Source organism: Castor canadensis, chromosome 11, assembly GCF_047511655.1.
Source record: "Castor canadensis chromosome 11, mCasCan1.hap1v2, whole genome shotgun sequence".
Taxonomy (NCBI): Eukaryota; Metazoa; Chordata; class Mammalia; order Rodentia; family Castoridae; genus Castor; species Castor canadensis.
In genome coordinates this window covers 74037219-74051891 of record NC_133396.1, presented here as the reverse complement: position 1 = coordinate 74051891, position 14673 = coordinate 74037219, and the positions used below count along the sequence as shown (strand labels likewise).

The 14673-nt window shown below is 33.2% G+C and overlaps 1 long non-coding RNA gene across 2 annotated transcripts in view; it reads left to right on the top strand.

The window, feature by feature from the left end:
• LOC141413846 (uncharacterized) overlaps window positions 1-14673 on the top strand; it is a 131741-nt gene that overhangs the window by 92149 nt on the left and 24919 nt on the right. Inside the window, exon 2 of one of the 2 annotated variants that reach the window (XR_012438790.1) lies at window positions 13241-13315. The exons of the other annotated variant lie outside the window; for it this stretch is intronic. This is a non-coding gene — a long non-coding RNA (uncharacterized lncRNA). The remainder of the gene's footprint in view (window positions 1-13240; window positions 13316-14673) is intronic. 2 annotated transcript variants of the gene reach the window in all.

The window sequence follows — 14673 nt, the reverse complement described above, 5'->3', positions numbered from 1 at the left end:
ACTCTACCCAGCAAACTATCATTAAAAATAGATGGAAAAATAAATGTCTTCCATGATAAGCAGAAAGTAAAACAATATATGACCACCAAGCCACCACTACAATAGATTCTCCAAGGAATTCTGCACACAGAAAAAGAAAGCAAACAAAACCATGAAAGGGCAGGCAAAACCAAATCACAGGAGAAGAAAAGGCAAGAAAGTAAAGAATAGCACTGATTCAGCTGCACACAATGAAACCCTTAAGCAACAAAGACAACTATATAACGGGGATCACTGGGTACTTATCAATAATAACGCTGAATGTTAATGGACTAAGTTCCCCCACCAAAAGACACCAATTGGCAAACTGGATTAAAAAAGAATATCCAACAATCTGCTGCCTACAGGAGACCCACCTCATTGACAGAAAAAAGCACTGTCTGAGGGTGAAAAATGGGAAGAAGATTTACCAAGCCAATGGTCCACAAAACAAGCAGTGGTAGCAATACTTATCTCAAAGTAGACTTCAAACCTACTTTGATCAAATGAGATAAAGAAGGACAGTCCATACTAATAAAAGGGAAATACATCAAAAGGAAATAATAATTAACAACCTGTATGCACCCAATTTTATCAGTCATACTCTGAAGGACCTAAAAACATATAAACTCCAACACAGTGGTAGTGGGAGACCTTAATACCCACCTATCACCAATAGATAGGTCATCCAAAAAAATCAATAAAGAAATCCTAGAACTAAATCACACCATAGATCAAATGGACCTAGCTGCTATCTACAGAATATTTCATCCATCTTCTGCACAACATACATTCTTCTCAGCAGCCCATGGAACCTTCTCCAAAACTGATCATATCTTAGGGCACAAAGCAAGCCTCAGCAAATGTAAGAAAATAGAAATAATCCCATGCATTCTATCTCATCACAATGCATTAAAACTAGAAATCAACAACAAAAACAGCAGTAAAAAACATGCAAACAATTGGAAGATGAACAACACATTGCTCTATGATGAATGGGTCATTGATGAAATAAAAGAGGAAATTAAAAGGTTCCTAGATGTTAATGAAAATGAAAACATGAGCTACTAGAACATATGGGACACAGGAAATACAGTCTTAAGAGGAAGTTTATAGTCATGAGCACATATATCAAAAGGACAGAAAGATCTCAAATCAATGACCTAATACTACATCTGAAACCCCTAGAAAAAGAAAAACAAGCAAATCCCAAAACAAGCAAAAGGAAAGAAATAATTAAAGTAAGTGCAGATATCAATGAAATAGAAACAAACAAACAAACAAAAAACTTAAAAGAATCAGTGAAACAAAAAGTTGGTTCTTTGAAAAAATAAATAATACTAACAGAACCCTGGCAAACCTCACTAAAATGAGGAGAGAAAAAATCCAAATCAGTAAAATAAGAAATGCAAAAGGGGAGATAACAACAAATACCACAGAAGTTCAGGAAGTCATCAGAGACTACTTTGAGAGCCTATACTCAAATAAATTTGAAAATCTTGAAGAAATGGACAGATTTCTAGAAACTTACAATCTCCGAAAATTGAACCAAGAGGATATTAATCACTTGAATAGATCTATAATACAAAATTGAATCAAAAATCAAGAGCCTCCCAAAAAAGAAAAGTCCAAGGACCTGAAGGAATCACTGTTGAATTCTATAAGACATTTAAAGAAGAACTAATACGAACTCTCCTTAAACTGTTCCACAAAACAGAAAGGGAAGGAACACTGACTAACTCATTCTATGAAGCCAATATTACTCTCATCCCAAAACCAAACAAAGACACCTCCAAAAAGGAGAACTACAAGCCAATTTCCTTAATGAATATTGACACAAAAATCCTTAATAAAATAATGGCAAACTGAATCCAACAACACATCAGAATGATCTTAAACCATGACCAAGTTGGCATCATCCCAGGGATGTAGGGGTGGTTCAACATACACAAATCTATAAATGTAACACAGCACATCAATAGAAGCAAAGACAAAAACTACTTGATCATCTCAATAAATACAGAAAAAAGGTTCAACAAGATCCAACACCACCTCATGATAAAAACTCTAAGAAAACTAGGAATAGAAGGAATGTATCTCAACATTGTAAAGGCTATTTATGACAAACCTACAGGCAATATCATACTTAATGGTGAAAAACTGAAACCATTCCCCCTAAAATTAGGAACAAGACAAGGGTGCCCACTATCCCCACTCCTATTCAACATAGTACTGGAATTTCTAGCCAGAGCAATTAGGCAAGAAGAAGAAATAAAGGGAACACAAATAGGTAAAGAAACTGTCAAAATATCCTTATTTGCAGACGATATGATCCTCTACATTAAAGACCTAAAAAACTCTACCCAAAAACTCTTAGACACCATAAACAGCTACAGTAAGGTGGCAGGATACAAAGTCAACCTACAAAAATCATTAGCTTTTCTATACACCACTAACGAACAAACTAAGAAGGAATATATGGAAACAATTCCATTCACAATAGCCTCAAAAAAAAATCAAATACCTAGGAGTAAATTTAACAAAAGATGTGAATGACCTCTATGAGGAGAATTACAAACTCTTGAAGACTGAGGAAGACTACAGAAGATGGAGACATCACCCATGCTCATGGATCTGTAGAATCAACATAGTAAAAATGGCTACGGTACTGAAAGCAATCTTCATGTTTAATGCAATTCCCATTGATATCCCAATGACATTCATCACAGAGATTGAAAAACCAACACTAAAGTTCATTTGGAAACACAAGAGACTGTGAAAAGCTTAGACAAAACTCAGCAAAAAGAATAATGCTGGAGTATCACAATATCTGACTTCAAATTATATTATAAAGCAATAGCAATAAAAACAGCATGGTACTGGCACAAAAACAGACATGAAGACAAGTGGAACAGAATAGAGGACCCGGACACAAAGGAACACAGCTATACTCACCTCATTTTTGATAAAGTTGTCAAAAGTATAAGATGGAGAAAAGACAGCCTCTTCAACAAATGTTGCTGGGAAAAGTGGTTACCCGTCTGCAAAAAACTGAAACTAGATCCATGTTAATCACCTGTACTAGTGTCAACTCAAAATGCATCAAGGACCTAAATATCAGACCTGAAACTCTGAAGTTACTACAGGAAGGAGGAGGAAACTCTCTGGAATTAATAGGTATAGGTAAAGACTTCCTCAATAGAACCCCAGCAGCTCAGCAACTAAGAAAAAAGATGAATATATGGGACTTCATAAAATTAAAAAGCTTCTGCACAACAAAAGAAATGGTCTCTAAACTGAAGAGATCACCCCCAGAGTGGAAGAAAGTATTTTCCACCTATACATCAGACAAAGGACTGATAACCAGAATATACAGGGAACTTAAGAAACTAAACTCTCCTAAAATCAATGAACCAATTAAGAAATGGGCAAGTGAACTAAACAGAACTTTCTCAAAAGAAGAAATTCAAATGGCCAAAAAACACAAGAAAAAATGCTTATCATCTCTAGCCATAAAGGAAATGCAAATCAAAACCTCACTAAGATTCCATCTCACCCCTGTTAGAATAGCCATTATCAAAAACACCGCCAACAACAGGTGTTGGCAAGGATGTGGGGAAAAAGGAACCCTTATGCACTGCTAGTGGGAATGCAAGCTGGTGCAACCACTCTGGAAAAAAATTTGGAGGCTCTTAAAAATTTAAACATAGACCTGCCATATGATCCAGCAATACCACTCCTGGGGATATACCCAAAGGGATGAAACACAGGTTACTCCAGAGACACCTGCACACCCATGTTTATTGTAGCACTATTTATAATAGCCAAGTTATGGAAACAACCAAGATGCCCCACTACTGGTGAATGTATCAAGCAAATGTGGTACTTGTACACAATGGAATTTTACTCAGCCATGAAGAGAATGAAATCTTATCATTTGCAGGTAAATGGATGGAACTGGAGAACATCATTCTGAGAGATGTCAGCCAGGCTCAGAAGACTAAAAATCATATGTTCTCCCTCATATGCAGACTTTAGATCTAGGGCAAATGCAGCAATATGGTTGGACTTGGATTACAAGGAGAGTTCATATGTGAGATATAGGAATAGGTGGCAAACCCACAACATGAAAGCATTTGATGTCTCCACTCCAGAGGAACCAATACAGAAACCTTAAAACGACAGAGGTTATCATGAGAAGGGGATCAGGAACCAGTGTAAAGATCAGTTAGAGATGAATCAACATGGGTCGTAACACATGGGTACACGAAAGCAATGTTAGGAATCTCTCTGTATAGCTATCCTTAACTGGCAAAAATGCTTTGTCTTCCTTATTATGCTTATGTCTTCTCTTCAACAAAGTTAGAGATAAGGGCAGAACAGGACCTAACTGGAACTGAGCAGGGGAGGGAGGTATGTGGAGAGGGGGGCAGGGAAGGGAAATTACCCAAACAATGTATGCACATGTGAATAAATGAATAAAAAAAAGACTCCAATAACATTAAAATGTATAGGAAAAAAATTGTAATGTAAACACATGTTGAAATACTAAATAAATACTTAGAGTTAGATGGTGATAAGCACTATATAAAATTAAACATTATCAAAGTTGTTTTGTGTGATGGAAAACTTGGACTTTTAGCTAGAGACTCAACCAGGGATTTTTTTAAGGAAGTATTCAGGAGGAAGGAAGTGAAACATAATGGTATTAGAAGGTAGAAGGAAGAACCATTGTTGAAGATGCTATATGAGAACAACCCTGGGATGTTCAGAAATAATGAGATGAAAACAGCTGGAGTGTAGGCAGCTAAGGAGAGAATAATAGGAGATGAAGTTAAAAAAAAAGCATGTGAGGAGGAGTGTGAAGTCATGCAGGCCTCATAAGACATTATACACAGTGACCTGGTGATAAAGTGAACACATAGCAGACATGTCTCAGATAACAGACAACAGACATGATCGGTTTTTCAATATCCCTCTAATCTTTTTGCTGATGGTGAATTATAAATATCAAAAGTTCAAAACAAGGAGGTGAATTTAGGATGTTACTGCAACAATGTAGGGAAGAATGGTGGACACTTAAAAAAGGCTACAGAGGAAAAAATATATTGTGAAAGTTACCAAAGGCTAGAGAGAGCACCAAGAGTAGAGGGAAGGTGATCAGTGGGAACAGAGTTAGTCAAAGAACTTCTGGGGTGCTGCTCCATGGTAGCATGATTTCAGATAACGATTATGTAGTCTATAGTTCACCAGGCTGGAACTTTGCACTTTGAGTATTTTCACAAAAATAAATGGTAAATGATTGAGAAATAGATTTGTTTCACCTGATTTAAGTGTTATAAAATATGTACATGTTAAAATAGAAATTAAAAAAAACATTAAAAAATAGAGCCAACAAATTTTCTTGGAGAAACAGATTCAGTGTATGAAGAAAATGTATGACTCAAGTTGATTGCAAAGGTATTGGCATACGAAACATGAATCATGGTGAAGTTTGAAGGTGAGAGTGAAAATTATTAAAGTAAGTTACAAGAGTGCAATTGTAATATAAATTTAATATAGCTGTAAGTATGTATAAGACAGCATCTTAGATTAATTTTCACAATAGCCCTTTGAGGTAGGTACTGTTATCCTAACTGAGTAAATAAGAAAGCAAACAGAGAACTTTGTTAGTAAGTCAAGGAGTCTGGATTCAGACCCTGGTAAACTAACTGTAGAGCTTACGACCTGACCAACTTGCTGACATAAGAATATAGCTGGCTCAGTTGTGCTGTGACACAGAGGCAAAATATCTAGTCACAAAATGATTTTAGTCTCAGTTATTAAAAAATTATGGCATGCTTTGTAAATAATAAATTTGACCGATAACTTGCTCAATGTGGTTAAATCTTACAATAGACATAATAATGAGGTCAGTATCTTCTGTTTATGTGTCTGTTTTTAGGGTGGTAATATGCCATTTTAGTAAGTAAGGCTTTGTAGTATGTACTAAATATTGGAATTGTGAGGCCTCCATCATTTTTGCTTGTTTGTTTGTTCATTTTTTTACCCAGGATCACTTTGTCTATTCTGAGTGTTTTGTGGTGACACATGAATTTTAGGACTTTTACTTATTTCTGAGAAAAAATTCATGATATTTTGGTGGCAATTGCATTGAATCTGTAATTGTTTTGGGTAGTATGTCAAAACATTATTGACTTTTCTGATTGATTAACACAGGATATACTTTTACTTTTTGTGGAAATTTTCTTCATCAGTATTTTGTAACCGCGATTGTAGAGATCATTTACTTAAGTTTATTCTGAAATATTTTGCCTTTGTAGTTATTACGAATAGGATTTCTTTCTTCTTTAGTAAGTTCCTTATTTATATATAAAATGCAAGTTTTTTATAGGTTGAAAATAATCACATCTTCCTATATTCTTAACTTATTTTTATGTGACATACTAAAATGATATCCTTCCCTACTTCTAAGTATTTCACTGCTAGTATACCTACTTACAAATTTTAACCCTTGATCAATGTTATTTGTAAGAGAAAAATTCTTAGTTACATAGGTTAAAATAAAGATTACAGGATACATTTTTTTAACGTGAACACATTCCTATTGGCCACTGTTTAGGTGCTAAAACACATTCAGAAAATAAATTATAAAATTATTTTCTGTCTTAAGACAAACATTTCAAACTTGTATTCTTGGTGGATTGTCATACTACATTTACTTGTTGAAGTTTTACAATCAGATTTTTCCCTTAAAATCATACAGAATTAAATACATATTTTGATGTTGTGGTTCTCATACACACAACCAGCCTTCCTTCCCTTAAGATCTCCAGAAGTTTTTATCGGCTATTGTTTCACAAGTGAAATACTTTTTATATCTATTTCTGATCAATTTTTCTGGCAAACATATTATTTTGCAACATTCTCCATCATGTATTCCTTTCTCTTTCTTTTCCAGCATGGGTTAACAAAAGTCAGCTCCAGGTGTCCTATGACTTCTCTGTCTGAAAAGTACAGATAATTTGCTTGTTTTCCCAGAGAAGTGGGCAGGCAGCCAAACCTCACCACCAAAATTAGTCCCCAATTTAGTGTTTGATGTCATTTCACAAGGACTAGAATGAAAAATGAGACATTGGACATGTTAACTCTGAGGAAAATTATCACTTCACCTTGTATAGGGCATCTTTACAGGATGAAATCAGAGGAGATAAATCATCTTGGCCTGTGACAGATATGCCTGTCATTTGGGGAAAGATGTCCCCTAGTGAGAGGGCAGGCACTGTCTGAGTTTCCCTCAGGTTATGACTGGTTATATTTCATGCTTCAAAATAATTATAAGAATTTTTAAATGGAGATGATATATGCAGGACACACTTCCCAAGTCAATTTTTTTCCAAATGACATTTTAAGGGTGTGTATATAGATACAAATGAAAATGCATACACAGTAGTAAACTTCATATATCCTTAAAATGGTCACTGAGTAAAGAAAATGTTTGCTGAATACTTACCATAAGAAGGCATTGTGGTTGCTGTAATGCTCAATATATGTAAACTCATGCTCCCAAATTAGACACTGTTTTGTTCCTCAAATTTTCCTTCAGAAAACAAATCAGCTTATAAATTAGCCCTACAAACAAAGTCACATTTTTGCAAAATCTATCACATACTTTAGTTTGAAATCCTCAGTACATTTTGGAAAAGGCACACCAATGTCAAATAGTATCATTCTAAATCAAATTTTGGATACACAGAAGTGGAACCGTATGCCTTTGATAATCATGGAGATAAAGATAATTATTCAGATTTTGTGTTGATTCCAGTGTTATGCCATCACGATTGAGTTTTAGCTAATATCTTTAATATAATTCATAAAGTAACAAAATATTAAAGAATGTGAATTTTTAATAAATCCGTTCAGAAATATTGGAAAAGTAACCGGTCCAACTTTTCTACCAATGTGTCTGTGTATTGAAATAAAATGGTCAATGGCAACAACATAAACATTTTTATATTTCAAACATTTTTCAAAATCAGCCAAAGTCTAAAACCTGCTGAATTACTCCAAAGTAGCTGGAATATTAATAATGTTAAGGCTGAAACCTCCTAGGTAATTCAAAAAGTGCTTTATCATTCAAAGGGTATTAACAAATTTAAGATAAAAAATATTCTGGCATAACTCCAAATGTGTCTCTAGATTGAAGAAATTTAAGGGCATGGAAACTGCTAGAAACTACAAATGTAGCTGTAATATTATGAAGTTAAAGCTACGTAAGTTAAATAATACAAAGCAAGAAAAACATTATTCTGAGTAGTTAAAATATTTCATTTTTCTTCTGAACATGTTCTACCTTGACGCAAATACTCTTTTGAAAATTACCTTGTCAATTAAGTCAGTTTTCTATATTTTATATTTACTAAAATGTATTTAAAACATAAATTTAAAAATCCATCAATATTCACATAAAGCTTGATGAAATTCATTTAAAAGGTTAATATCCTAATACTGGTTAATATGTTTACAATAAAAAATTTTTTTAAAATTCAATATAATCATTTACGTCTACCATTCCAAGGCAAACCAAACATTGACAAGTTGTTCTGTGATTTTCATTGATTCTTTTCTTTTGCATAGTAAAGTAGATCAAGATTCATTATTTATTCACTAATTATTTATTCATTTATTGAGTACATTTTATTGTGTGGCTTTCATGCTAAGCCTTAGAAGTAAAATGTTAAAGCAGACATGTGAATTACAGCGTGGTCACCATAGGTGATTGCCCAGGATTGCTCAGGATGGTTGTAAGTGCAATATGACAATGCCCTGTGAACCAGACACAAAGAAGTTAAGGGCTGCAACCAATTTGACCTTCAGCAATGAGCAAATGATAAGAGATGCTCCAAAGCCTGTGTCATCGACACAGGAAAGAATGTCATCAGTTACAACAATCTGGATTTAAGGATTGTGGTTCAGGACACATATTAATTAACTAACTGATGGGGAAGTAATTCAGTAACTGAACCAGAAGTAAACTGGAAGAAAATGCTTTTACTGGTTCTGTTCTCTAAAAGTAGAATAAAAATCCTATCTAATTATCTCTATTCCTTTTATAGTCATTCGCTTATCTACTTATTCATCAAAACTTTATTGAAAACACTCTATACAGTATATGTATTCATGTATATAGGGTGATAAAGCAAACACATAACCTAAAGAAAAGACCCATCTGTGTGGAGTTTACATTTCATTGGATAAAGGTAATAAATATTTCATATGATTAAAATATAGCTATTCATATGCATTTCTGTATGTTCTACACAATCTATATCTCTTTAACATCTCACCTCTTTACAGGTACATACAGAAATAAGAAAAGTATAATGTGAAATTGCAGAAAATTAGTGTGAAATGGCAGAAGATGGGAGTTAAATGTTTAATATGTTGAATAGGTGATTTGTGACTTTTTAGATTCAGATTTTTTCCTAGTGATCTTGGACATAAATCTGCACATGTTCTCCACTTCTCAAACATCCTGTTCTCCTTCCCCTCCATGCCTTTAAAAATACTATTTTAACTACTTGTGTATTATTTTCAAACTTCGAGCTTTAAAACTCTAACTTTTGTTTCAAAGCCTTGGTAGTTAATATACCACATTCTCTATCACTTTTTAAGGTTAGACTACCAGTTTCTCCCACTATGTTGTCCCAGAATCTTAAAATGTGTCATATGGTCACATGATTTTCCTGCCATGAGATTTCCCCAACTTGAACAGTATTGAAAGAAAGTAGTTTGTAAATGTGGTTAAATATTTATTACTTGCCATCACCATCTACTTTTCTGTGAAACTCCTTTTCTTTCATTATATGGAATTCTCTTATTTCAATGTAATGTTTTTGGAAATACTGGCTTTATGTTTGAAGGATAACTGGTTTACTCCAGAATTCATCCAAGGGTAACATCTTGGGCACAAACCTGAAGCAAAAGAAGAAATCAGGATGAAATGGACTATCCTTTAATGAAAGGGGAAATGTTCCTTACTTGGTTAAATAATTTTATGACTGTATAATTGTAGAAAATCTCAATTAGTACTATGGATGTTGAAAAGAGGCTATTTTCGACTTAGAAGTTATAACTCTAGAATTCCCTCATGTAGCAAGGCAATGAATATATAGTGCAATGAAGTTATTTATGACCATTACTTGTAACAGCAATAATCAATACAAGTTAGCACTTGTAGAATTTAGCTTGCATTTATAAACCAACAGAAAAACAGTTGGTGCTAGATTTAATAGCAATTTAAGTAAATGGGACTCACGTCACTAAGTAAAAGTGATTTTGCTTTACGACTGCTTTTTCTACATGATGCTTTAGCAAAAATTTTACTACTAGGCATTCCTCCAAAAGTAACATTCCATTGGCAGCGCCTGTCCTTGTCTGGAAACATATACTTCTAAACAAGTCCACTGTTCTGGAAGACTATCTGAAATACAGATTAGACCATTGTATAATTTTTAGAGATCTTTGTTTGGCATCCCTTAATTTCAGGAATAATACCAAAATTTCTTTCTTTCAGTGACTGCCAGCCAGACATCTAAGTAGCTACCTTGTCACCTGCATTTCCTTTCAATGTAAGAGGAAGACTTCTCTTTCCAGTACTGCTCCAGTTTTATAGCGGCACATACCTAAAGTATTCATAGTTTATATGTGATATTCCTTAAGCTTAAATCTTACTGTTCAATTTTTCTTAATCTCCCTCCATCTCCTTTAGTTTAATATCAACTGGTATTTTATTTCCCTGAAGGTATAATCCTTCCCACATAGGCAATATTCTCTTTCCAAGCTGGGAGAAACAATCAAGCTCTCTCTGCATTATGGAAACCCTTAGTTCAACTTTTGTCACACTTTAGTTTCTATTTTGAGCTTACGTATTTACTTCTCTCTCTCCATCATTGTTCTGTGATATTCTACAGCCTCAGTTCATGAATTTTGACAGATTTTTCAGAGGATTCATTCCTTAATCTCATTCCAAGAAATTTTGAATAAACAGGATGTACTTTAATCCTGAGTTATAAGGAAGAACCAAATAATTATTAGAATACAGTTAGTTGTATCAAGTTATTAGATCCACTGTTCTGCAAGTGATTCTGCAATCCTAATGCATTACTTTGTTTTCCAGAACATTATAAGAGAAAGAATATACATAAAAATGGTATAAGACATTCTTCCGAGTAAGTATCAACATGGAAAATGTGATCGTGCTTCAGATGAATTGAAGATATTCAAAATATTGTATAATCTTAATCACTGACTAAATTTATAACTCTGTGATCAGCAATGCCTACCAACTTTCTTGTTTTTAAACATATATCTTAATAAGGTTTGATAATAAAGATCATCAACATTTTTGACAAGACCATGCTGGGACAAAAGTGTCATATGGATAAAGAGAATCCCGGCTTAGGCCTTTCACTCCACTGCAGAGACCATGTTTCTCAGTGTACTGTGCACACAGATATTGAAAGCATTAGCAGTGTCGCATCTACTTTCATCCAGTGGTGTTATGTACCATTTACCTCTAGTTCTTCTCTCTGATTTGATAACTACCATAGTAATAAATGCAAAAGTAAAGTATACTAAAGGCTTACATAGAATGAATTCCTTATTCTTCTCCTATCATCTCCCATTTATATTTTAATGATGGATTTCTGGAGTAACAGTGGATTAAGGGAAATCAGTGACATCAATGAGAGCAATTTCAAGTGTGAGTTCAAGTGTTGAGGCTTTTTTTTCTTATATATTATATGTAAGACACACATATATATTCAAAATATGTATGTATGTATATGTATATTCACAACTAAAATATGGCTTGAAAATTAGATCAGTTTTAAATCACTGGCTTTATAACATTATTTAGCTTTTCATGGAGTTCAGGGTCGACCTTTCTCCATGATATCACTGCTTGGTATTTGGTTGGCAGGAAAGTAGCACTGTATAGCAGGTAGTACAATAAAGTGCTTGGTACCTTTTAGTCACCTTATAAAACTTAATCTAATACCAAGCTAGGAAACATTAAAGTGTCTCAATTAACTTAACATTGAGTAATTAAAGAATATGAATTTTTTTAATATCAAAAGCACCAGTATCAATTTTATAAAAGTTATTTAAATATAAATACAATTGGTATAAAAATAGATTATAACATAGAAGGCATGCAGAGTATGCTAATAAAACAAAAATATAATCATCACATAATAACAATAACACTGTAAGGCTAAATGTTTTAAAATTAGCAACATATATCAGTTCTTTAACATATGGAATTAACACATTCCCTTATGTTGTTGCTGGTTTACCTTTCACTTCAAAAAACACTGTGCATCATTATATTTAATTACAGCTATTCAATAGACATGGATATAAAAATCTTCATTCTGTTTTCATGAAGTCATGATATTGTTACAGGTAGAAAATGAGAAGAAAAATGCACCAAATTATGAAATAATATGTATAGTTCCTAGATCAAAATGTATGATGTCAAAGTTTGGGAAATAAATTCATTTGTGGGAAGCATGAAATTGACAGGAAACTGTATAACACTACTGCTTGATATTTTAGCTGTTAGCATGTCACTGCTCAACTTAAGAGAGGCTCTTCTGTAGTACTTTCATTTTTTATTTGTTTTATAATGTTCTCAAAAGTACTATCGCCAGGTTATTACAATTTCCTTTGGCTTCTGGTAATCACACGTTTGATCACTAAGGTCATTTTGCTACTGCCAGCACTTATTAACTCTTAAAAATTGTTTCTTCCCACATCTCTCAGTTCGTATTCTTAAATGAGCCACTGCAATTTAAAGCTGTAATGGAATGACTCTCCTGTGATATAGACCAGCTTGACTAGACATAAAATGACTCTTAAAAACAGACAAATATTTGTTAAAGTTATTAATGCAGAAGATATCGTCTAGTCACTTAAGTACCAGTCAGGAACCTGAATTCCCTAGGCAAACACCATATTAAATAAAAATTTATTTGACTTCTCCTGTCACTCACAACATCCCAGTCTAAATTATAAAATTTTGTTGTCCAAAATTCTTGACAATTAAGCTCAGCCTTAAAATTATTTAAATTGTATGTGTTGGATAAAAATAACCCATACAGAAATTTCCCTTTATTTTTTATTTCTATTTTTCTTTTCTTCTTTTTTTTTGACACAGGGTCTTGCTATGTTGCTCAGACTGTCTTCAACCTCAAATCATCATGCCTCAATTTCCTGAATACTGGGATTATAGGTGTGTATCATACCTGGCAGAAAATTCCTTTTAGATCTAGACAGAGGAAATTCTGTTAAAAAAAAACAAAACAAAAAAAACGTGGTATTTCTGGTGGTTTTCTCTGATATCAAACTTAAGTTGCCTTACATGAAAAATTTAACTACTTCTCCTTTCTGTCATTACATTTTTAAGTGAAATGCAGTCTTGATCATGTTTTATAGCTTATTTATTTAGTCACTAATTTAAAAAAAATTCACTATTTATTATTAAACATTTTTATCTTGGAATTTTTGGCTTCAAATAATAGAAACTAACTTGAACTAGCTTAGGATAAATGAAGCATTTTTTTTAAGTACAAAAGTTTGTTTTATATCAGGACCATATTTCAGCTTGACAAAGAGAATAGTAAACACAGTTATCAGAGCACAAAATATTAGAGGTTTTAAAAAAATTTGTTTGTTATTTCCTATTTGAAGTTGGCTCTTAGCATAAAATGGCTCTGTTATTAATATGATAAAAACCAAAATCTAAAACGAAAAAAACAGAAATCATAACTATACGAGGAAAGTTCATTGTTTTTGTTTTTTTCCCTCTATCCTTCTCTTCTTTGGTAGAAACACAAAATTTCCAGAGAAGGGTGTCTGATTGACTGATCTTAGGTTATGGGCCCTTCCTCTGACTTATCTCCACTGTGGCCACCATCTTTTTGCAACAAAACTCACTTCATCCTAGATGTATGCTTAAAGAATTGATTTAACAATTGACCACAACTAATCCAAAGAACTGAGACCAATTTTGGGGGCTGAAATTTATTCTAATAAAATTGGAGAAAAATTAGAAATCAGAAATGTTAAGAAAAAGAGATACAAAGTAGGATTACAGAAAACGGTATGGTATAGACTATTGATTTTATTATGAGCTAAACCTGTCTTCAAACCTGGCTATGCCACATGACATTTATTTTCTGTAAGCAGAATTTCTTCAAGTGTACCAAAATAATGTGTAACTCATAAAATTCCTACATAAACTATTGCAGTGGATATACATTAGCTAACATAAAACATCAGTGTAGCCAGTTTTGCCAGTGGTCCAGATCTCTACATTCATACCAATAGGAATAAAGAAATGGCCAAACATTTTTAAAATGAGATTTTTAAAAAGAGTATTGCAGTGGAAGAAAAATAGAAATTAAGGTAGAAAAATGTGAGGCAAATACAATTCTGATAAGTATATGATATTATCTGTAATTTTGTTGAAGAAAAACCTGACTTGAAATGTGAAAGATCTATTCTTGAAAGTTCTTTGATTTTCTTTAGCTTGAAATTCTACATTTTAAATGGCCACAAATGGTTGGTGAGATTAGAAAAAGCAGAATC